This window comes from Solanum verrucosum, unplaced genomic scaffold (genome assembly GCF_900185275.1).
Source record: "Solanum verrucosum unplaced genomic scaffold, falcon-dt-bn FXZP01000210.1, whole genome shotgun sequence".
Taxonomy (NCBI): Eukaryota; Viridiplantae; Streptophyta; class Magnoliopsida; order Solanales; family Solanaceae; genus Solanum; species Solanum verrucosum.
The window spans coordinates 1,697,934-1,721,951 of NW_026020045.1; the positions used below are offsets into that span (position 1 = coordinate 1,697,934).

The following is a 24,018-nucleotide window of genomic DNA, read 5'->3' on the forward strand; positions in this document are numbered from 1 at the left end:
CTGAGATGCTGTCCTCAAATATATAAATTTGGGATCGACCCATGCTAGGCTTTCGCCCCTAGGCTGCCACCCTTATACACAAATTGGGATCAACCCATGCTAGGCTTTTGCCCCTGGGCTGCCACCCTTACACATATACCGCTTCATATAGTTTCTTTAATCTTTGAGATTGTTATTTTGGTGGTCATAATTATTTTTGAGCATCAAAACTGTGGATCAATAGTAGGAAACATGTGAATATGCACTTAGGGCAATAACAATAACACAAGATGGAAATGTAACACTAAAGAATTACATAAGAGCTCAAATGACACAATGGACCTCATTTGATTGACAGGAGGAATCACAAAGCTACTGCTGAAATTATCCTTTTCTCATACCAATAATTGGAAAAGTACAGATGCACATATATTGAAGCAATTCGACACACTAAGGAGGGGGAACTATTGTTAGTTGTGTTTGGGATTGTACGCTGCCACTATGTGTCTTTTACTTGAAAGAGCACTTAGGAAGCTCACCTGTTGGTAGTGATACAAGCAGAGTTCATGCCAAATAATATAGAATCGAATAGCCTTACATACCTTACTGTACCACTCAGATAGTACAACGAATTAACCTCCTTCCTTTTCGATTATTAATCTACAATGAAATAAATAACACAACTAATATTAGTAGCTAACCAACAGATTGGATTACTTAAACTTGGCAAACAGTAATCAGGCAGCAAACCCATACTTATCAAACCGATGGTATGCATTCCACCCCTTCTCCTTTAATAACGTCATATACAATACGACCTTCTAATAAGGTCCCCTGAAACTCCTTGGGCTTTATAACATATGCAAAACAGTATATAAAGGGGTTGCAGGCAGCAAGCTCATGCAACGCCCAATTAGATGGTACGTTACTGCACCCTTTACCGTTTTATCCTTTAACAAGTTCTCATGACTTCTGCACATGCCTCCTTATGTTACTATACACAAATCAGTTTCTAAACATCAGAATGTGGCAGTAGCAATATGAACTCACGGTTTCCGACCACTGTCCCTTGAGCATCCAACTAACATTACATTTAAAATGCTCAAATGGGCTAACAATTGAGTTAAACGGGACTCCCTTCCATGGCTGTCCCAACATGCACAATCAACCAGAACATTCCCCAATCTCACACCATGTAAAAGGAACAATTCTCAGCTTATTAACACATACCAAATCCCCTAACCAATTCAAGCACAAAAGAGGGATAAAAGAATTAACATATGGCAGTAGCCTTACCTTAAGGTGAAATCAGTTCCTCCTCTTGAATTTCTTAAGATGGGAGATGTTACACCAACTTGTACTTGAAAAATAAAGGGTTTTCTCAGATTTTTAATAGTGAACTTGCAGGCCAGCACTTTGGAGCTTCTAGGGTTTCTTTTTGGGAGTAAATTGTTGTAGAACAAGTGAGAGATATATGAAATGAATTTCATTCTCTTAAGGGTCCTTTATGGACATTTTTACATTAAGATAAATGTAGAAATATCTAGTCCCTTAATTTCTGCCACAAGTTCTTTAAGTAGCTGCATCACCTAGTTGCCCTTTTCTTTTAAATTGCAGTCCACATATTCCCTAAGTAGGTGCATCACCTACTTACCACTTATTTAAGTAGGTCAGCAGTTAATCTACCATTAAGAACCTATGTCATCCTTTCTACGTAAGCTACACATGTACGTGAGTAACTTAATTACGTAAGATATCCGAATCAGTAGCTTAAGCAAGTAGGTTGATTACTATGACAAATTATACTTTACTTACTCTATTTAGCCTCAAGCCTCTTTCGAATATTGTCAAACCTATTTCAAACCCTCACTACTCACATAGAACTAGTATATGCAAAATATGGGACGTTACACAACTTTAGAGTAAAGAAATAAGTGAAGTTTCCTAAATGCTTTGTAGTGTCCTATTCATAAATGTGGTGCCCTTCACTCTCATGAACAAGACTCCACTTGACGCCGCTTTTCAGACTTCCTAGGACCTTTCTAAACTTGTGACTCTAAATATCAAGTTTGTCATGACTCAAAGTATACCCTAGACGTGACATGGTAAATAAGACCCCGAGAGGCTCTAAACAAGCCACTTTACATAAGAATGACACTTTGAGTAAAGAGGTACAATATGAAATCAATCATAAATCTAAATAATTTTAAATCATAATATTTAAACACAAAAGAACCCTTAATACAAAGCTTGAAATGTGGAAGACACACTAAGTCTGACATAAGCCATTAAGCCATTACTACATTAATGTGGTTAGGACAAACCCCTAAACCATGAACAAGTCTAAACGTGAAATGACATGAAAGTAAAAGACTAGTAAAGTGTGATGCAATCCTCAAACCATGAGGACTTACCATTATCAAGCACCGCTAGTAGATCCAATGTATCAACGATTGGGTGAAGAAGCATTAGACCCAATATTTTAAAATAATATAAGCATAATATGCATTAGAACTTTTAATGTACTAAATATGGGGAACATGCATAAAAATGTAAGCATAAATCATAATAAGTTTGAAAATTTTAATAATACATGACCAAGTAAAGCGATATCAAACTTTGATAACTAGAGTTATAGATCATATGAGAATAAGGTCAATGCAAAACTATAGAGATCGTGTTGTGAGTTTTAACCATATATTATTAATGTGTGGGAGAGACTACTAATAGACATATAACCATGGGAGGTAAACATAGAGTTCAATGTACTACTAATTGAATAACTTTATAAAAGACACTCCATCTAATTATAAGCGTCAACGATCGTTAGTCAATATATAACCCAACTAAATAAGTTCGGGTCGAATCCCATAGGGAGTGGTACGTGTTTAAGATTCAAGAGTAAAGTGTAAATATGATCAAGTCAATCATAGGAATAAACATTATCGAATAAAACCATACTTCAAATCAGGGGGTGACACCAATGTCTAATAAAAGGGGGGTTTGGTTTTTATTATCAACTACAGCAGTAGCAAATAACACAAACATGACAATAATGAGACAGCTTCTTGGGATGTGATTCGATTATAGGCTAATATAGACAAATGGGTAATTGGGACTTTTAGTAAATAGTTGTAAATTAGTGAATAGGCCAGACTATAGAGAAGGTAAACTTTCTCTTGAATAATTTACCCTGAATCAAGTTGGTTTCTCTCGAACACAAACAAGCAAGCAAATAAAAACAGCCTACCTCTTAGTCCATTCACTCTTTCTAGTTGAATGTGTGGAAAAGGGTTTAGGATTCATTGTCTCGAGCTGAACCCATGACAACCCAATACCCACAGACCATCAATCAATAATCATTGGTTTAAAACCTCTCTCTCGAGCAAGCCAAAAACACGAAGGTAGAATTGCATTTCAACTACGATCCTTTAGTTTTAACCACAAATAATGATTGAAATCATTTCTAAAAAACATTTAAACTAACAATTAGCAATACCCATAAGCTAAATCAGCCCATAATCATATAATCACACCTCAAGAATTGGGGTTTTACCTAGACATCATAAAAATATAGAAATCGTTACCAAATTGTGTTTCCATCAACTGGGTAAGATTAATTTTGTCTTTGCAAAGGTCCAAATTGAAGAATCTCAACCTACTTCCAATTTCTCAAAATGGAAAACTTCAATTCTTCAAAGCTAAGGAAAACTTAGTCTCAATACTCATAGTTCTATGTCAAAAATTACTCTAATGAATGTTCAGAATAAAATTTGATACTAAACATAATGGTTGAAAATGTATTTATAGTCGCCAAAAATATGTTGCGAAGGACTAATCGGCATAGTAAGTCGGGCTCGTCGATCAACTTGGTGATCCACCCTTTGGTCCATTCCATCGCCTTTTTTCTTTGGCCTTCAGCATCCTCAGGTTCTGTAACTTTGGGCGATCCAACACTCCATCGTGGAATCACTCGGCGACATGCCGACTGCTCCTTTCTATCGCCAACTTGATTTTCTCCTTTAGGGATTGGTACATTGGAACTTTAGGCGAGATGGTGGCCATTCGACGACTCGCCAAAGGGACTTGGCGATCACCAGGACTTCATATCTTCCTTCTTTCAGCTCGCTCCGTTCCTTTTTACAAATTAGTGTCCATGCTTTGTTCCTCAATCCAAACACCTGGAAATAAAAGATTTTACATCAGTTATTGGCACAAAATGAGCATTTAAGGACACTAAATCTATCCAAATAAAGCACTAAATGAGTCCAAATCGTGGACTCATCGACACCCCCAACTTAAACTTTTGCTTGTCCTTTAGTAAAACTCATGTTCAGCAGTTCAAAAAGGATGTCTTAAACAGTGCTACACAAGACTCGGTTATGAATGCACACAACAACACTCAATTTACTCATGCGAGGATCAATTGTGCACTCAAAGATTCAAGTTGGGACTCACCATTACCAAAGATTTTCAACTTCACAATACTTGCTTCAAATGCATGTTCAAGCTCAACAAAGGTACTCAAATGACCTCACACAAAAAGTGATTTCATATTCACACACAATGGTTCAACAATTTATATTTCCGAAATAAAAAACAACTCTCACACTCACAAAGATGAACACATGCATGACTCCACCTATAGGTTTGCCCTTAATTTCAAATCAACACTTGTTTCAGCTCACTCAAGATCAAAAAGGTCTTTTCAAGCCTTGTAACGGGGTTGAGTGTAAAGGTATGGTCATTTAGGCTCAGTGGCTGCTATCCTCAAGAAATGTGGTATGAACAACACTTTCTTTCTTTTTCTTCATCATTCTCATTCATGCTCAAAAGTCACCCCATTATTCACTTTCCATGGAATACCGGACACCTCTTTTCTTTTGCAGCTTTATTTCAAACTTTTTCTTTTTTTTTCTTTCTCTCTTTTTTTTGTATGGAGCGGTTCCATCTTTCTCAAAACCATGGGTCAAAAGGGAACTTCTTTGCACTTCTTGATTTACTTTAACTTTTCAACACACCCCCAACTTAGACTTTTGGCCTAAGTTGGCTATTCAAATAAACCACATTACATGGGGATTAAGGGTGGAGGGATAAAGAAAGGTCACAATTTCATCAAGTTTGTTTCCAAGGAAAGGCTAAGGCTCGAAAGGTGTTCAAGCGAAGTTCAAACACTCACAAGGTAGGCCACAAAAGAGGTATAATGTCAAATTGTTTCACTCTATAAAAATGTTGTCTAAGATCATTTCAAGAGCTTGCATCAGTTAGTCAACTAGACCAACAGGGAAAATTCTAGGTGTCATCACAAATGGTTCACGGTAAGCTCATCACAAGGCTTTGACACCAATGTTAAACAAGACTCCACACTTTTGCTAGTGTGCAATGTTCATCACAAGAGACTCAATTTTGATAATCGGCTAGTCACAATGAGTTGCAAAAGGTTCACATATTGCCTATGCAACTTCATTTGGCCTCATCGTAGCTGCACATTTATTTTGTTCGATCATGAGCACTTTTTAAGTCATCGGTATTGATCAAGACTGATACTCAAATTTGCAAAAGAACAGTCACATTCAAACACAATCAAGAGGTGGCACAATTTTCAAGAAGGGTCAAAAATCATTTACAATTAAAACAAGGTGCCATAAGCTCAAATATCCACAAACACAGTGCCAAAACACAATTTATAGCATATACCTAATATATACAGAAAATATCATCAAAACAAGAGGTAGGTATGGAAATACCTCACCCCACCACAAACAAAAGCTATTTTTCCTCAAATGCAATAAACATATCCAGAAATAAAAAAAAGAAGGGATAGAGAGAGAGGTAAAGAAAATCATGTCTAAATAGTCGCTCCATCTATTGGGGCATCAGTGCTAGGTGTAACAGCAGTCTGATCATGGGCATTAGTGCCCGTAGTCACATCAGTAGTCGATTCGGTTATAGTGGTATCTGTCAAGGAAATCCAGACAACTGAATGTATCATCGCCTCCTGAACCTACATCAAGCCCTCATAGGAAGCCTCCTCATCAATATCAAGCTGCTCTTCATCGGTCTGCACCTCAGACTCGGGATCAGCTACCTCCTCGGCTCGACCATCTGAAGGCATATCTGGCTCAACTGGCACATCTGGGATCTCTACCGTCCCAAAAATCATAAGCATACCGGTGGACTTCAGCTGGTCCACAACTCTCCTCAGCTTAGCAATAGCGGCATTTACAGTTGTCACCTCCTCGGTGGCCCCTTTGCCACACTCACACACTGCTATCCTAGCCGCAAGGGCATCAATGGTAGCACTCAAAGGTAGCACAGCATCAGTGAGGGTTGTCTGAATCATGCCCAAAATGGTGGCCTCAAGTCTGGCGGCACGACGATCTGCAGAGTTGGCTAGCTACCCCATCCATAGCAATCCAGCATGGGTGAGTGTAGGTCTGCCAGTAGCAACAGCAATACCAGATTTGGGAGGCACAAGAGTAGTAGTTGTACTAGAAGTAATAGAAGGGACAAAGTTGGATGTACCTGAAGGCCTGGGGCCGGAGTAGGCTAAGGTGCCTCTGCAGGTAATGTGTCTGAATCCACAACTGGGCAAGAGTCCACCAGGGCTGCCTTTTTCTTCTCTGCCTCATCTTTCAAATACTCCGCGTCAATCCTCCTGATGTCAGTGGAAGATGTGGGAATCACTTTCACATCCTTCTTGTCATCTCTAGGTACCCAATCCTATTTGCACAGCTCGGTGATCAACATCGGAAAGGGGAGGGAAGTATGTTGTTGTTTGGCCCTCATGGCCATTTCCTACTCAACGATCAAACTCAAATTCATACGCTCTCATGCAATGATCGAGCCAAGTCAAGCCATCTTTTTGTGGCGTAGGACCGACTCATTCTGGGATGGCATGATAGTGTTGCTGATATAACCAAACTAGTACCTCGCAGCTACATTTAGGTCTTTCTTTTTTATTGGATCCCCTGCCTCTAACCATCTCGGAGTGCCATCACATATCAGAATGGCTAGCCATATTTTCATGTTCTTGAAGGACTTAGTACTTATCCTGTACTGGTGGGCGTCTGCAATGTTGTCGGTGCACTCCAATACCGCATTTATGTTAATGTTGTCACACATCACTTTCTTACCCCGAACAACCACATAATCAACCAGCTTGAATTTAGCAGCCATCTTTTTCCTTTGCGGCACTAGGGCTCCGTAAGGGTGTAAAATACCCAGACCCAATTTGGAATATAGGAACCCCGATTTTGTGAAGATCTCGAACTTTCAGGCCTTTATGGTACACCATATGTTGGGGTATCTGTCTATCTCCCTATCAGTAAAGAGCCTCTTTTCATCAATGATTGTCCTCAATCCCTTAGTCTTTAGTCTGTTCATAGATCAGGGAGCCGGTGGTGCTATGACCACGGCCTGTGCTGGAGCGGGAGGATGAGTACGGGACTGAGGGGTCCTGATCCTAGATGGATCATTCAGCCTCTTGGAACGCAGCTCCGCTCTTTGGGCTGCTAGTAGCTCATCTTCAGGCTCAGAAATTGCAGACTGATGCTCCTGATGCTTACCCTCACTCTCAGAAGTGGTGAGGTGAGTGGAATAGATGTCATCGTTGTTGGAACTGGCCTTCGGTGACACAGCTGCAGGAGCCTTGCCTTTGCCCTTGCCCTTCCCACCTATTGTGGGTAGTTTAGCAACCTTAGCCTAAGATGCAGTTGAATACTCATTGATTGTTATTCCCTTGGCCCTCTTGCGGGGAGGCATGTCTCTACCAGCCACTTTTTGTATAGCCATTTCTACAAAAACATCAAAAAGAATTAGAAATGGTTCAAGCAAATGCACAGAAAAATCTCACCGAACCACTCGGTGAGTCGCCGATTCACTTTGGCGAGACAATCGGGCTCGCCAAAAGGATTGGCTTAAAATGTTCCATAAAATTTGGGATGTAAGCGATGGGAGGGGCTTTTCGGTGAATCGTCGACCGCATTCGGTGAGTAAGGACAAACCCACCGAAAGTTACAATGCAGTTTAGAGTTTAGGGGAACAAAAATGGAGATCAAGGACTTTCGGTGAGTCGTCGAGTGCACTCGACGAGCTCAGGCTTTTCGTCGAAAGTTACAGAACCAAACTCAAGATTTACCATAAAATTAATGGCGATAAGGGGGATTCAGCGAACCTTTGGCGAGCTCGACCCAGCTTGCCAAACAACCCAACGTGCCTACTTTCAACCCCAACTTCAAAATCCCACCCCGCAGCCCTCTAAAACAAAATCAAAACATGTACCCATTCAATTAGTCCTAGACCCATTACACCCATGCCTTCGGGACACTCAGACTTCTCCCGGTTTGGCCAAATTTGGCCATTTGATGACTTTTTCCCTTAAGAATGACGTCAACTGCTCTATCAGTGGGCAATTTACGTTATTTGGCACAAATGTGGGTTACTTAGACTTCACCCGACCAGACCCAACAACATTTAAGTAACACCCCACAATTCTAATCAATTTTAAGGCACGAAAATTTGGGAAATTAATAATAAAGGTATTATAGGCACGATATTAAAATAAAAATAGGCACACAAGCATACAATTACGATCAGAGAGTCCCAGCACACTTCACTAAGATAAATTCAATTGCAAATGAGTTAAAATACTAAATATAAATTTAGGGTTCGGAAAACCAACCTTAGAAGCCGAATGATCAAGTTGTAAAGATATGCAGCAAATAATCCAACTCCGAACACACAATGACGACTAATACGAGATGAAAACACAAGAAAACGGGAAGCTATAGTGCGGGTGTGAGTTTGGAAAGTTAAAATGTGAGGAAATGTGAAAGATTTTAAACTTATGTACTTTTGGCCTTTTAAAACCGTCCAGTTCTCGCCCATTCGGCGGCATAAGTTTTGCTCGCCGACCTTGAGTGGGGACTTACCTCGTCAAGTTTTCCAGAACCTCTAGTTAATGTGGGGGTCCAAACGGCGGACAAAATCGTGATCGGTGACCTGTGATTCGCCAATTTGCTCCTGGGCTCGCCTAGGTTTACAGACTCCAATCTCAAAATGTCATGAGTCCAATGGTGGTCCAATGGCGGTCCAAGTCGGGCTCACCAACCTCTTTGGCGAGTCGCCAACTGGACATTTTGCTCGCCAATCTTCACTTTTCAAACACATTCCACACTTTAACCTGCACCATCAACACACCATTATTCCAAAATCAAAAAAAAAGAAAATAAAAACTTGGGTTGCCTCCTAAGTAGTGCCTTAGTTAACATCGTGGAACGACATAAGTCCACACTCAAATCTCATTCTTGGGGTTGGCCATAGTGTCGCTAGGAAACCCCCCCCCCCTTGTTGTCTCAGGTTTAAATGGGACGAGATATGACCCATCTGGGTCTCCAACTGTTTGATAGAGATAGAATGGGAGGTAGCTGTCTGGCTAAGGGTCGACACATCTTCCTTCATCTCTTTCAAAATCTTGTCCGACCCCTCAACCTTGTTGAGGATACGAGAAAGCATATCCTCTGACCGGCCTCCCTAGAATCCTTTGGATTTTGGCGCTTGTGGGGAGGAATGTACTTGTCCTTCTCCCCATCTCTTTCTTTCCAGACGGTATTTCTATCCCTCCAGTCTCTATCACGATCTCTCCAACCTTCATCCCTGCTCTAACCTTGGTTACCACCCTGCCCCGGGTAGTTTGTACGATAACCACCTCATTGTTTGGCTAGGAAATTCACATCCTCATTGTGCAATGCTTCAAACTTGGCCTCTTCGGGGTTCACACACCCAACACCCACGGCATTGACACTCCTAGCACCAGCTCTTATGACATTTTTAGACAAAATGTCAAGTTGGGTCATGATCTTGGCCATATTCGGATCCCTCTCTTGGTCCTTCTCTATCTGCTCCTTGGTCAATTTGAAAGTGAGGGGAGAGAGCTAGTCTTCGCGGGTGTACCATGCCCGGTTGATCGTGGTCATGCCATCCAAGAGCTGAGCTACTATCACATAAGGTTTCTGCATCAAACCTCCAGAAGAAAGTTGGTCAGTAACACCCTTATTTACCCAATCAAGGCTTCGATAAAAGTACTGCAGTAACACGTTGTCAAGAAAACCATGAGTTGGACATTGCAGCACCAACTTCTTGAATCGTAGCCAAGTTTCATGAATTGGCTCGCCCTCCAGACGATTTATGCTCTAAATGTTATCCAGAAGAGTCATCATCTTTGAAGGAGGGAAAAATCACACTTGAAATGAGTGACAAGCTCTTCCCATGAAGTGATTGAGTCTCGTGCTAATTCATCCATCCATGACATGCTTCCCCTATTAGAGAAAACAGGAACAACCTCAATCGGACCGACTCTTGGGATATATTCTTGAACGAGAATGGCCGTCAAACATTAACAAAATTTCTAATATGCTCATGGGGATCTTCATGAGCCAAACCACCAAAACTCCTCTTCAATTACAAGAGTTGTAGCATAGTGATAGTAATGTGGAACACAGCGTTCCCTTCAACCGGAGGCAAGCGAATGGCACCAATTCCACTCATAAGATGAGGGTCATTAGAATTAGGCTTGTTGACATCGTTGAGGTTGCCAATGTCATCTTGGTGGCCCATTTGGCTACCATTGCTTCCGTTCATACTCATACTATTTGTTTCAAAGCACAAACAAACAAACCAAAACTAAAAATAAGTAGATTCAACTATAATTAACAAGAAAAAAATTCAAATGAACTAAAGAATCTTAACCAACACCACTCCCCTGCAGTGGCGCCATTTTTATTGAATAACATTATCAAAGACACTTCATCTGATTCTAAACGTCAACGATCGTTAGTCAATATACAACCCAACTAAATAAGTTGAGGTCAAATCCCACAGGGAGTGGTACGTGTTTAAGATTCAAGAGTAAAGTATAAATATGCTCAAGTCAATCATAGGAATAAACATTATCGAATAAAAACATACTTCAAATAATAGGGGGTTGGTTTTAATTATCAACTACAACAGCAGCAAATAACACAAAGATGATAATAATGAGGTGGGTTCTTGGGATGTGATTCAATTATAGGCTAATATAGACAAATAGGTAATTATGACTGTCAGTAAATAGTTGTAAATTAGTGAATAGGCTAGACTATAGAGGAGGTAAGTTTTCTCTCGAACAATTTAGCCCGAATCAAGTAGGTTTCTCTCAAACACCAAAAAGCAAGAAAATAAGAACAACCTACGCCTTAGTCCATTCACTTTCTCGAGCTGAATGTGTGGAAAAGGGTTTAGGATTCACTTTCTCGAGCTGAATCCATGACAACCCAATACCCATAGACCATCAATCAATAATATTCATTTTAAAATATCTCTCTCGAGCAAGCCAAAAAGTATGAAGGTAGAACTGCATTTGCACCTACAATCCTTTAGTTTTAACCACAATTAATGATTAAAATCACTTCTAAACAACATTTAACTAACAATTAGCAATACCCATAAGCTAAATCAGCCCATGATCACATAATCACACCCAAGAATTGGGGTTTTAGCTAGACATCATAAAAAGATAGAGATCATTACCAAATTCTATTTCCATCAACTCGGTAAGAGTAATTTCGTCTTTGCAAAGGTCCAAATTGAAGAACCACAAAGACCCACTTCCAATTTCCCAAAAATGAAAAACTTTAATTCTTCTAAGCTAAGGAAAACTTAGTCTCAATACTCAGAGTTCTATGTCAAAAATTACTCTAATGAATGTTAAGAACAAAATTTGATACTAAACACAATGTTGGAAAATGTATTTATAGTCACGAAAAATATGCTGCGAAGTACCAATCAGCACAGTAAGTCGAGCACGCCGATCAACTTGGCAATCCACCCTTTGGTCCATTGCATCGCCTTTTTGGTTTGGCCTTCAGTATCCTCAAGTTCTGTAACTTTGGGCGATCCAACACTTCATCGCGGAACCACTCGGAAAAACGCCGACTGCTCCTTTCTATCGCCAACTTGATTTTCTCCTTCAGGGCTTGGCACACTGGAACTTTAGGTGAGATGGTGGCCATTCGGCGAGTAGCCAATGCGACTTGGCGATCACCAGGCCTTCACATCTTCCTTCTTTCAACTCGCTTTGTTTCTTTTTGCAAATTAGTGTCCATGCTTTGTTCCTCATTCCATATACCTGGAAATCAAGGATTTTACATCAGTTATTGGCACAAAAATGAACATTTGAGGACACTAAATCTATCCCAATAAAGCCCTAAATGAGTCCAAATCGTGCACTCATCAACTACCTCATCGAAAAGATCCCAATATATCTTCATAGGACACAAAGGATCATTATTTCCAGACTTGGGTACTCGTCACTAGTCCCTCTCAAGACCCTAAGCATTCATAACTTAGGTTCTCGCCTCTATTCTCCATAGTTCATGAACAATCGGCCTATACCTATGGTGGAAGGTAGCTTATAGGACATGTGCAATCGTCGTAAGTCTGCTCGATTCTAAGTACAACTCCCTCAGATATCATGCACTATGCTTAAAAGTAGATCCTTATAGTGTCATGATTTCATAACTTTCATATAGACACTAATCCAAGTATCTAAATCTTGATCATATTTCATATTAAGAATACCTCAATCGGAAGTAACCTAGTTCATCAAAAACATGTTGACACTTATTCAAAAGTATCTTTTTAGTCTTAACCCTTTCAATTCACAAAGAATTCATGCCATCAAGGCGTGATTTCATAATCAATCATTCATACAAATTATGGGTTCATGTAAAGAATTCTTAAAAGCATATTAGATGCATACATCTTTCGATTCAACATTCCATGCATGATCTTAAAGAAAAATCTATAATCACTATCTAGTTCATAAGCATATGCCATGGGTTATTATTAAATTTATAAAGAACTTATAATAGAAATTTCATGCATACTAAAACATATAAATTTAATTTAGCCATAAGCAATTGAGCCTATTAAGAAACATGTTAAACCCTAGAAATTGGGGTGAAATTCAAAATGAGTATTGAGTATCTTTTGGTACCCAATGGATGAAAGAAATTCATTGGTGAAGTTCTCACATACCTTGCTAAACAAAGCTCTAAAGATGGAAGAGAAATCCCTAAGCTTAAAGATACCCTAACTTTTCCTAGGGAGCCTGGAGAAAAAATTAGAGAGAAAACCTTAAGATAATTTTGTTGAGTTTTTTTAATGGGAGGAAATGAGGAGATTCTTAACAGTAAAATAAGTTATAGGGATTAGTTATAGGGTCAAAACGATGTAGTTTATGAGTTAAAAGGGTAGGAATAGACCCAAATGACGCTAACTTAAAAATTATGGGAGTAACCATCCATAAAAACTTCTACGGTAATCTTGGTCTTCCGTAGACAAAGGTATTGGAGGCCTAAAAGTTAATCAATTTCCACGATCAATTACTACGGTGCATAGGACTTTTCAACCGGTTGTAGATACCAACCATAGAAGCCAAAATCAATCAATTTTTTACTAAAAGTCTGGGACCCCCTCTACGACCGCTTCCTACAAGCCGTAGAGCCTATTATGGTTTGTCCTGGTGATCCATAGGAAAAATTTAGAAATTCTTAATATTCTATTTTTAGGACCTCTTCCTACAGTTGCCTTCTATGGACCATAACAGTCCCGATAAAAATTGACTTGCAGCCCAAAATGCAACTTTTCTTTCCAAGTCAAGTTTCAAATTTGCAGGGTGTTGCATCTTCTTGAAATTAACCTTGTGATAACACTGTCATGTTAGCTCTCAAAAAGCACTGTTTGGAGTTATTTTTGTTGAAGTAATTGATCTCATGATTTACCGAAGGAAAAGTAAATGTTTATGTTGGGGGGTGTTGATGAGTAGAGATGTTGTAGTCATTTTAGTTCTCTAGTTCATCAAGTCAAGTCCTCAATGTCTTCTTATATCCATTCTAATGTAAAATTGCTTGAAATTCATCTATGAGTGAAAAAGAACAAAGAAAGGACAAATGAAACCAAAAAGAAGTCTAGTAATTGAAAAGGTGAAGAAATTAGTGAACCTGAAGCTTGCCAAAGTCACTAGACGACTCACCGAATAAGTCCCAACTCGCCAAAAAGATCATAGAGTTCTGCTCAGAAACACAAGCCAACTCGGTGATAGTAAAGAACATTTAGAAACTTGCTAATCAGTTTGGTGAGGTCACTAAGCTCGCCAAAAAGATCTGAGAGTTCTGCTCAGAAACACAAGCCAACTCGATGATTGGAAGAAGTAATTGGTGACTCGTCGATCAATTTAGAGAAATCGAATGATCTCACCAAACGCAATCAAAACATGAAGGTCTAGACTATAACTTAAAATTTAATGTAAAGTAGAAGTTGGTGACTCACCGACCAGTTTGGCAAGCTCGATTCACTATGCCAAATGGTCCACGCAGTGCAACCTTCGTCAAATTTTTGGAAACATATAAGTTAATATTTTTGGAGAAGGAAAGACATCTTTTCATTGTTCTAGGTATTTGATTAACGCTCATATTACACCTTGATGAGTCCACAATTTGGACTCATTTAGGGCTTCATTTTGATAGATTTAGTGTCCTCAAATGCGTATTTTGTCTCAATAACTGATGTAAATCCTTAAGTTTCAGGTATTTGGAGTTTGAGGCAAAGCATGGACACTACTTGGCTAAAAGGAACAAGACGGCTGAAAAGACGAAGAAAAGAAGGCCTGAGGATCGCCTAAAACATTAGGTGAGTCGCCGAATGGCTTTTCTCTCGCCTAATGTTCCAGTGTGCTTAGCCCTGAAAGAAAGGATCAAGTCGGCGGTGAAAAAGAGTAGTCGGCACGTCGCCAAACTGTTCCATGAAGTGGTACTTTATCGCCTAATGATTCAAAACGTGGAGATGCTAAAGGCAAAAGCAAAACGGCGATGAACTAGACCAAATGGTGGATTGTCGAGTGTATCGGCGATCCCGACTAACTGCGCTGAGTGGTCCTTCGCAACACAAATTTTCAAACACTATAAATACGTGTTTAAATTGTTAGCTTAGTATCAAGCATTCTATGATCAAACTTTTACAGATTTTTAGAGTTCTTACTTCTAAAGAATTTTTGGAGACATTGTTCTTGAGCTTGAAGGTTTTCAATTCCAAGAAATTGAAAGTGGGTATCTAAGAATCTTCATCTTAGACATATTTAAAGACATTATTCATCTTACCCATTCAATGGAAACACTGATTGTTATTGATTTCTATCTCTTTTTCATGTCTAGCTAAAATCCCAATTCTTGGGGTGTGATTTTGTGAAAATGGGTTAAATTTACAGTTGGGTCTTGCTATTTGATAGTTGATTTGTTGTTTAAATATGATTTCATTTAGTAGTTGTGTATGAACTTAATGGGATTGTAGTTGTAAATACAATTTCATCTTAGTGTTTTTGGCTTGCTCGAGAGAGAGGTCGTAAAACTAAGACTACTAAATTGATAGCCAGTGGTATTGGGTCGACATAGGTTTAGCTCGAGAGAGTGAATCCTAGTCCTTGTCCCACACATTCAGCTTGAGAGAGAGAATGGTCTAAGGCGGAGGCTGTGCTTAATGCGACAAGTCGGTGTTCAAGAGAAATCGATATAATTTGGGGTAAGTTGTTCAAGAGAAAGCTTGCCCCCACTAAAGTCTAGCCTAGTCACAAATGATCAACAAGTTACTATCAAAAGCATGTACCCGATAGTCTAGTTTATCCCGTATTCCTATCACATCCCAAGAATCCCATCTCCCTAACTCGCATCTCTATATTTTTGTTGTTTTTGTTCAATAGTAAATACAAACTCATATTGATAATTGACACATTCGCGTCACTTTTTTATTTGAAATGTTTTTATTCGATAATAATTATAGCTATGATTGATTAGAACTAGATTTTACTTCACTATTTGATTCTCAATTGTTAACTGCTCCCTTGGGACTCGACCCCAACCCATTCGGTTGGGTTATATTACTGCGCGCGATCGTGGAGATCTGAATCGGAAGTCTTGTCTTTGATTACGTCAAACATCAAAATGGCGCCGCTGCCAGGGAATGGTGTTAGTTGAGAATTTTTAGTTTAGTAGAATTTTTGTTCTTCTTAGCTGTAGTTTTACTGACTTAATTTTAAGTTTTGTTTTTTTTAGTATTGGTAAATAGATGGATTTTCCTTCGCGGGAAGTCATGATGTTCCGGGATAAAATTTTAACCTTTAGGCAATCGGAAGGTGACCTCTACATGAATCTTGGTCGAGGTTCAAAGCAATTCTAATTCAATGCCCTACTCATGAAATTCCCGATGTAGTCCTTCTAGAATGCTTTTATAGAAGTCTGGGTTCAGTGAATAGAATGTTGGTTGATCAACTTGTCCCGAGTAGTCTAGTACGACAACCCTATGATTTAGCTGCTTAATTGCTTGATAACTTGACTAAGCCAAATCAAGCAATAGAAAAGAGAGACTTTAGCTTAACAGTCCTGCTAACACTGTTGGATGAGCTAACAAAGAAAATGGGGAAGTTTGAAGTTTAGTGCAAAAAGGGGCGATATGTCCCTTCTCAAGAACGAAGAAAACTTAAGAACAAGGAAGATGGACAGATCGAAGAAATGCTCTCACTACTGCTCCAAAAATCCAATGAGCAGGATAGGGTATTGGAGGAATTGAGGGAGAATGTCTTGATGCTAAACCAGATGACAACTTCCCACTCTATGCTCATTCATCTATTGGGATCCCAAATGGACCAAGTACTATCTTCTCTCGATCCAGATCCAAAAGCGAGGTGTCCTTACAAAACTAAGGCCGACCCCACTAATGAGGGATAAATAAGGACTAGCGTCGTACTACGATGTTAACAACGGCACTTCTTTTGAGGCAACCCAAGGCGGTCTCATTTTAGATTGTTGTCTTGGAATAATGGTGCACTGATTGTGTAGGTTAAAGTGTGGAAAATGTGAGAAAAGTGCAGATTGGCGAGTAAAATTTCTAGTCGATGAGTCGCCGAAAAGGGCGGCGTCCTCGATCTCATCCACCGTTTGACTCAAGACAAGTTTATTTTGGAGTCTGTAAAACTCGGCGAGCCTAAGAGCAATTTGGTGACTCGCTTATACGGTCGGCGACCACGGGATAATCTGCCGTTTGGATCTCCACACTAATTAAAGGTCTTGTAAGCTCGATGAGATAAGTGACTACTTGGCGGATCGCCAAGTAATCCAGTGAGGGTAACTAATGTCGCCAAACATGTGAGATTTGGATGATTTTTATAAGGCCAAAACCATAAATTTTCAACCCTTCACATTCCTCTTCACTTTTGCCCTCTGCAAACTCGCACCAGCTTAGTATTTTCTTGATTTCTTGCTTCATTAATGTTTTTAAGTTGTTGATTGGTGCTCGGAATTAGATTACTTTGACGCCTAGCATTGCGGTATTGTTTCAATCAGCAGTAAAAGTTAGTCTTTCAAACCTTACATTTGCTCTTGGTATTTGTACTCTTATGCAACTGATTTTATCATGTTGAAGTGTGATGGACCTCTCTGGTAGTGTCAGGATATTTGTTTTCCTAGTATAATTTGAGTATCTTGCCCATAGTGTCATTACTATTGAAATCTTACTAATTTGTGTGTAAAATGAAGAAAAGTTTGTAGGATTATGCTTACTTGTCGTTGATTTTGAATCAGGAGAAGTCTAAGTACCCTGAGGCATTGGGTGTTACGGGTTCTACTGTAATTTGAGTGGTGCATACTTTTATTTTGTTTCGGAGGTTGCGGGGTTGAAGTTGATAAGTTGGGGTGAAACAGGCATGTTGGGCAGTTTGGGTAGCTAGGTCAAGCTCGCTGAACCACTCGGCGGTTCGCCTAATATCCCAATCTCACCTTTAATTTCATGCTATATGTGATGTTTAGCTCTATAACTTATGGCGAGAAGTCTGAGGTCGCCGAAGGCACTCGGTGCTCACCAAAAACATTTTTGATCGCCCTTCGTTTGTACCCCTGAAACCTTGTTGCACTGTACCTTTGGACAGACAAAACCTTGCTCGCCGAAAGTAGTCAGCGATTCGCCGAAAGGGCCTTTTTATCGCCGACTTGCTACAGTTTTTGAGCCAATCCCTTTGGCGAGCCTAATTCAGCTCGCCAAAGGGATTCGGCGAGTCTGTCTGCAGTTAATTTTTTGTGCCTTGATGTGATAAATTTCTAAAATTCTCCCAATGGCTTATTGACATGGCCAGACCCAAAGTTGCAGGACATAACATGCCACCTCGAGGGAAAGCAAAAGGGATTACCCTGAATAAGGATGCAGATGCATCCAAGGGCAAGGACACAAAACTCCGCACGACTGGTGGGAAAGGCAGAGGAAAAGGCAAGGCACATGAATCACCGGAGACAAGATCTGATGTGATGGCATCTATGACACATACCTCACTACCTCGGAGAGTAAGGATGAGCAGCAGGAACCCCAAACTATGGAGTCTGATGATGATGATCTTATAGTAGCACGCAGGGCAGAGCTACTCTCTAAAAAGTTGAATAATCCATCTAGGATCAGAACCCCTCAGGCCACCACCTCTCCTCCTCTAGCTCTAGAACAAGTAGTGGTCCTAGCACCACCAGTTCGGGGTCCTCCCCTAAATCCATGAACAAATTCAAGACTAAGGGATTAAGGACAATTCTTGAGGAAAAGCATCTCTCCATAGACGGAGTGATTGACAGGTACCCCGAGATTATGAGATATCTGAAATCTCATAACTTCCAGATTTTCACAGAACCCCGTGGCACATATATTCCAAGATGGGTCAGAGAGTTTTACAGTGCTTACAGTGCATTGATACCATGTGGGAAGAAGCCGACAGCTAAATTTACGCCGGTTAACTGCGTAGTTGTAAGTGGAAAGAAGGTGCAATGCCACTCTCTTGTTATAATGTCGTTCTGGGATGTACTGCGACACAGGAGGACACCAGTCAGGTTATGCTCAGAAGGACGTCACTGGAGGATATGAAAGAATGGCTGGCCCCGTTAGTATCAGACGGCACTCCTAAGTGGCTTAAGGTTAGGGCAGTTATTGATAAGAATGATCTGAATGTGGCAGCAAGGTATAGGTTTGGCTTCATCAGCAACACGATCATGCCTTCACAAAAAGAATCTATCCTTTGCCATGCAAAAATAGCCTTCTTAGGTTGCCTCATCAAGGGAACAAAGCTAAACTTGGGAAGGATCATTGCTTCAGAGATGCTTATGCATCCAAGGTAGCCAGACCTCACTTTCCTTCCAGGTATTGATCACTGAGTTGTGCAGGCAAGCTCAGGTACCCAAAAATGCAAAGAGGGATGTGGAAGTGATTCCCACATCCTCCACTGATATCCAGAGGATCGAAGCTGAGTATCTTAAGGATCAGGCAGAGAAGAAGCAGAGGGAAGCCCCGATGGACCCTTCACCAGTTGTGGACACAGACTCCATACCTGCAGAGGCATCTTCTCCTATTCCGGCCCCTGGGCTGTCAGGTACTCCTTGTGCTGTATCTTCTAATTCGCACAGTTTTTTTGTTGCTCCATCACCCCTGAGACCTAGATCTGCCACTGTTTCTATTTCTCGGCCCCCGCTTACTTAGGTTGCATTACTACAGATCGGCCAGTTAACCTATTCTGCTGATCACCGTGCCGCCAGACTTGAGGCTTCCATTCCGGTTATGATTCAGACAGGCTGATGTTGTGACACCATTAAGTGCTACCATTGATGCCCTCGAGGCTAGAATAGTGGTGTGTGAGCAGGACCATGGAGCCACAAAAGAGGTAACGGCACTAAAAGCTTCTATTACTGCTTTGCCGACTGATGTAGATCAACTGAAGTCCACCGATATGTCTATGATTTTTTGGATGGTGGAAATCCATGATGTACGAGAGATGCCTCTAGCTACCACCGGACATGAGAATAGAATGGAGTAGACAGCCAAGCCTGAGTCGAAGGCAGAGACTGATGCAGAGATGACTCAGGAGACTGGGGGAGCTGCATATGAGGAGCTCACTGAGACTGAAGCGGACATGATAGATGCAGCTTTGCAGGCTTCCCTGGCAAATACACCTTTTATCGTATCTAGTGGTGCGAGCACTTCTGATGTGACTCTAGGCTTTGATGCCCAAGTCCAGACTGCTGCACCGGGCACTGATGCCTAGACAGATGGAGTGACTATTTAGATAGGATCCTTTCTTTACTTCCCTCTCTGTCTTACTTTATGTCACTTTTTGGATACTTTACTTAATTTGCATTTGAGGACAAATGATTTTTATTTGTGGTGGGGTGAGGCCCACATTTTATTTATATATTTGGGTCTTTATGCTTAAAATGTTGTTATACACTACATTTTGTGGATGTTTGAGCTTGTGGCTCCTTTTGTTTTAATCGTAAATGATTTTGACCCTTTCCAAAAAAATTCGCCCACTCTTGTATTTACTTGAATGTGGCTGTTCTAAAGAAAATTTGAGTCACGGTTTTGATCAATATTGATGACTCAAATAGTGCTCATAATCGAACGAACATGAATGTGCGGCTACACCGAGACCAATGGAAGTTACATAGACAATATGTGAACTCTCTGCATCTCGTTGTGACTTGCCAAGTATCAAATTGATTCTCTTGTTATGAACATTGCACACTAGTGAAAGTGTGAAATTTTGTTTGACTTTGGTGTTGATGCTTTGTATGATGATCTTACTGTGAACCATGCATGATAACACCTAGAATTTGCCCCATTTGTCCAGTCGATTAAGTAAGGATATCTCTTGATATGATCTTAGGCAACTTCGAAGAGTGTGAGCCAATTTGACATATACCTCTTTGTGTCCTACCTTGTGAGTGTGTGGACCTCTATTTAACACCCCTTGAGCCTTAGCCTTCCTTGGAAGAAACTTGATAAAAAACATGACCGTTCTTAATCCACTACCTATAATCCTCTTGATTTGTGGTTGTCTAAATAGCCAGCTTAGGCCTAAAGCCTAAGCTGGGGGTGTGGTGAAAAGAGAAGGCAAGTCAAGAAGTGCAAATAAATTCCCTTTCAACCCAAGGTGTTGATAAAAATGGAACCCCTCCATATAAAAAAAGAAGAGAGAAGAAAAAGAAAATAAAAGAATGAAAAAGAAGAACTCATGGAAAAAAGTTACGAAAATGCGAAAAGAAATGGGGTTTCCACCCAACCATCGAAAGTGAATAACGGGATGACTTGTGAGCACAAATGAAATTGATGAAGGAAAAAGGAAGAGAGTGTTGTGAGTACCACATTGTATGAGGATGAAAGTCACTAAGCCTAAATGACCATACCTTCGCACTCAGCCCCATTACAAGCCTTGGAAAGACCCTTTTGATCTTGAGTGGGCTGAAGAAACTGTCGATTGGAAAATACGGGCAAACCTGTGGGTGAAAACATGCATAGTGTTCTTCTTTGTAAGTGTGAGTGTTGCATTTGATTTCTGAGTTTTAAATGATTAAACCTTTGTGTGTGAGAATGGAATCATCCTTAGTGTGAGGGCATTTGAATACTTTCGTTGAGCTTGAACTTACATTTGAAGCAAGTATTATGAGCTAGAGAATCTTTGATAATGGTGTGTCACAACTTGAATCTTTGAGTAGACAATTGATCCTTGCATGAGTAAGTTGAGTCTTGTTGTGTATATTCATGATTGAGTCTTGTGTAACACTGTTTGAGACATCCTTTTTGAACTGCTGAACTTGAGTTTTACTTGAGGACAAGCAAAAGTTTAAGTTGGGGTATTGATGAGTACACAATTTGGACTCATTTAGGGCTTCATTTTAATAGATTTAGTGTCCTCAAATGCGTATTTTGTCTCAATAACTGATGTAAATCCTTAATTTTAAGGTATTTGGAATTTGAGGCAAAGCATGGATACTACTTGGCAAAAAGGAACAAAACAGCAGAAAAGACGAAGAAGAGAAGGCATGAGGATCGCCTAATACATTAGGTGAGTCGCCGAATGGCTTTTCTCTCGCCTAATGTTCCAGTGTGTTGATCCCTGAAAGAAAGGATCAAGTTAACGGTGAAAATAAGTAGTCGTCGCGTCGTCGAACAGTTCTGCGAAGTTGTACTTTATCGCCCAATGTTTCAAAACATTGAAGATGCTGAAGGCAAAAGCAGAACGGCGATGAACCAGACCAAAGGGCGGAACGCCGAGTGTATCGGTGATCCCGACTAACTATGCCGAATGGTCCTTCATAGCACAAAATTTCAAACACTATAAATACGTGTTTAAATTGTTAGCTTAGTATCAAGAAGTCTACTATCAAACTTTTACATTTTTTTAGAGTTCTAAGTTCTAAAGAGTTTTTGGAGACATTGTTCTTGATCTTGAAGGTTTTGAAGGTTTTCAATTCCAAGAAATTGGAAGTGGGTATCCAAGAACGATCGACGGAATCAATCGTACTTTAACTGCTGTGGACCGGCTTTCATAAAGCACCTTTGGGCAGCAGCTACTATTGGGATCCAATTTCGAGATCAATTCGACAATGAAACTCTTTAAGCAATGATCTTATCTATGTCATTTCTCTTGACGCATTTAGCAATTTCTGTGATAGAAGAAGAGTATATTATAGAAAGCGGAGACTTGATTCGATATTTACAGTTACTATAGGTTAGGGCTTCTATCGTGCTATTCTATTTCTATAGAGAGGTAGGCGCTCCGCTGTTGCTGGTTTAGTAAGCTAAGCGAGCCTAAAGCTTAAACCATGGCAGTAAGACCAAGTATTACTTCACTTCCTCTTAGTTCAAGCTATTCCTTAGCGATTGTTCATCTTTCCCCAAATAACGAGATGGAAAATCGAATATATATATATATGATAAAGACAAGTCGAAAGCCATATTTTTTATTCAAACGAAAACAATTTCTACGAACGATAAAGGTCAGGCTCAAAAGAAGGATTGCAAAAAACAGCAATCCCTCCCCTTCTGTTACCTACTTTTACGAATCTCTTCGGTATACCTCAATACAAGACAAGCGCAGGAAAGGATAAACAATAAAAACTCATCACCCTGCAAAGAGGTGGAACCAACCAAGACTGAACACTAGCCCCATTTTGTAGACGGGTTGGGACCGGCCTTATGAATTGAATCTTAAGTAGGGGGCATAGCCCGCCCGCCTATCACAGATCTTGTTGAATGAATTGATCCATTGTTGTATGCCATGCCCGATGGGCAAGAAGCTAGGGCACTTTTTCTCTTACTATTTTGATAGAGGAGACTGCCGAACGTCTACGAAAAAGCTGTCGTAAAGTTTCTACGAAAGCAAGTGAATTTGAAAGCAGTCTCTTTTAAAGAGAGTTAGAAAAAAAGAACTCGGAGCCTAAAGAGAAGAGAGTTCAGTCTACAAGAAGCTTTTCTCTTCATCATTGAAATCCGCCATTCAATCGCGGTGGGTCGTCCCCCCTTCCTACGGGTTCCCCCACCGACCCAATGACACATCAACCACGCAACGAACGAGTTAAATAAGACTTCAAAATAGAGCTCTAACCCATTCCGCTATCATGCTTTTATTGAATTCTGCTTTCAGCAGCCATCCTCCCTGATGTGGCTCTTCCTGGAAGTGAGAACACTGCTGCCCGGACCTCGGTAGAAAATGAACGGCGGCGTGAAGTTGCTCTTTTGCTCCCTCACTCCTTGAAGAAGAGCAAACAGCTGAAACGTAATTCTTTCTCTTTTGATTTAAAATCGGCAAGGTAGGCTCAAGCTAAGATTCTGCTCGTGAGCCTTTTCGAGCTAGCATAGCTGCTGATATGGAATAGCCACTCCATGCCTTACGTGCTCTTTTTAGGCTCTTTGGTTTGGAAATGCCTATCCTTCTTCTTTCGCTCGTCGCTTTGGTAGGCGGTTGCAGCAACTTGCACATTGATGATAATTCCGCTGGAGGGAGTTAGACGCACCCACGAATGATATAAATACTGGGAGCATTACCAAAGTGTTTCAAAGGTGGGATTATCTTGACGGAAATAGAGAACCAAGCCCCTTTCTGATCCATTCATTTCTGCAAGCAGGGAGGATCCAGAGCGTTGCCCC

The 24,018-nt window shown here is 40.3% G+C and overlaps 1 protein-coding gene across 2 annotated transcripts in view; it reads right to left on the bottom strand.

The window, feature by feature from the left end:
* Positions 1–24,018, bottom strand: part of LOC125821752 (uncharacterized) — a 1,137,236-nt gene that overhangs the window by 207,530 nt on the left and 905,688 nt on the right. The window lies entirely within an intron of this gene.